We start from the raw sequence: 2537 nt of genomic DNA, 5'->3' as shown, positions 1-2537 counted from the left end.
GGGGGGGGGCAATTCAGTTTATGATTAGTAATAAATTTGACTTAATTTTGATTTTTTCCTTGCTTGTCTGTTTTTATTTTTAAAATGTTGGCTTTGGGTCTGTCATAAAAGAAACTTAGTTTGCGGTGTGTCTAATTTGTTATGATGTTATTTCTGTTTTTGTTCTTGTTTTGTCTATTTGTTGATCGACTTGTATTTAACAATGCATTCATTGTTGTTGTTTTTTTCTAATCCATTAAGTGAACGCATTTGCTTAAAGAAATCGGTGTTTGCCCGTAAGAATGAATGGTATTGTGTATGAATATATTATGTTCTGTGAGTCTATATGTGTATATTTGTGTGTTTTCATAGGTTTGTGTTCGTAAGTATGTACATTCATGAGTCCTATGTGTGTATATACCGTTGCATGCATGTGTTTCTTGCAAGAGTATGCGGGGCCATATATTTTTCTGTGTAAGTATATTATGTGTATGCATGTATTTTGTTAGTGTATGTATGAGTATGCGAACGCGTGTGTGACGGGGCGGGGGTGGGGGAGGTGGCGTACGCGTCATTACATCTTAAATTTTAACTAGCTATGTAGTTTTTGTTCATTTGTGAGTTGTTGTTAGCTATATTTTGTGTAAATATGAGCCTATCGGTGAGTGCAAATCTACGTAATTCTGCCATGCACTCAAAAGGCAATAAAAGCCGAAGCAATAATCTGATAGAGAAATAAAGATAACGGAAAAAATTAATATAATTACATTGTGGCTTTTTAATGTATTTATGCATCAGTGCATATGCAAGCATGGGTTCATTAAATGAGAAGCTTGAATGTCATTTTATGAAATCTTGTCAAGCATGCTATTAAAGATGAAGAAACTCAGTTCATTCAGTAAGTGTATCGTTTTGAACAATTATCATCTCTCAAACGAGTATTTTTATGTTATGTCTTAAGATGGGTATTGTGTAATGTGATTGTTTTTAACGTCGACATCAATATCTTTCTGATCAGAGTAAAACATATTATAATTTTTAAAAATGACGTGTTATAAATATTAATTAGATAAACCCGTGTTTGTTCACAGGCATGTACAGACACATACATGCATACATACATAAACACCTTCACATACATACACACCCTCCCTCATACACACACACACACACACACACACACACACACACACACACACACACACACACACACACACACACACACACACACAAGCAATGTATACACACCTGCAAACATACCTACAAACACATAATACACGCATACGCACCCAAACATTTTCACAAAGAAACAGAGACAGGGAGCGAGACAAAGAGAGACACACAGAGAGAAATACAAGGGGGAAGAGAGAATGAGAGAGGAAGAGAGAGTAAAGAGATAAAGAAAGAAATACAGAGCTAGAGATAAAGAGAGATAGAAGGAAAGAGATATACGTAGAGAGAGAGAGAGAGAGAGAGAGAGAGAGAGAGAGAGAGAGAGAGAGAGAGAGAGAGAGAGAGAGATGTAGAAAGAGAGAAAGAGTGAGGTGGAGAGAGACAGAGCGGAAGCAGGGAGAAAATGAAAGAGTGGTGCTCTGTAGATTTTGTTCTTGCAGAATTCGTCTTTCTCTCCAGCACTAGATCATGGTTTGTCTCTCGTTTCCCTCCTTTCACTGTTTACAACAAAACCCAAAATACTTTCCTGGTCCTTCTCCATCATGCAACACCACTCACCTACAAAATGTTTCCCATTTTCTTCAACGAATCACTACTCATCTACTAAAAGTTTTCCTTTTTCTTCGACCAATCACACACCTACAAACATTCCCCATCTGTTTCAACCAATCACACACCTACAAAAACATTCCCATCCGTTTTAACCAATCACAAACCTACAAAAACATCTCCCATCCGTTTTAACCAATCACAAACCTACAAAAACATCTCCCATCCGTTTTAACCAATCACACACCTACAAAAACAGTGTCCATCCATTTCAGCCAATCACACACTTACAAAAACATTTCCCATCTGTGTCAGCCAATCACACACCTACAAAAACATTTCCCATCTGTTTCAAACCAATCACTCACCTACAAAACATTCCCCATTCTCAGTCACGTGATGCGTGTCTTTCGCGTCATTGACGATATCCGTGATGAGAATGCTGAAGATAACCAACGCCGACATCGCACACACGGTGAAGATTCGCTGTAGCCGAAATCTGTTCCCAAACCAAATCTCTTTGTTTTTGATGAGCAAGGTGGCGCTGTTTCCGTCCTTGTCTGTGAACACAGCCGTGAAAAACGTCTTCTCTCTCTTCGCGGAGCCCGACGACTTTTTGGAGGCGCCATTTTGAGCAACTTCCGCCATGATTCGGTCGTGATCTTTCGACGTGCTTGCTTTGGGGTTGTGGGGGGTTTTCGTCGTTGTCGTTGCTGATGCTGCTGTTGTTGCTGCTGTTGTTGCTGTTGTTAAGGTTTGGAGTCCGTTCCGGTCGTCAGGGGGCGCCACGAGGTTTGGGATACCATAGTTTATTCTGAGGAATAGTTGATGGTTTG

Source organism: Aplysia californica, unplaced genomic scaffold, assembly GCF_000002075.1.
Source record: "Aplysia californica isolate F4 #8 unplaced genomic scaffold, AplCal3.0 scaffold00467, whole genome shotgun sequence".
NCBI lineage: Eukaryota > Metazoa > Mollusca > Gastropoda > Aplysiida > Aplysiidae > Aplysia > Aplysia californica.
Note: the sequence above shows the minus strand (reverse complement) of the source record.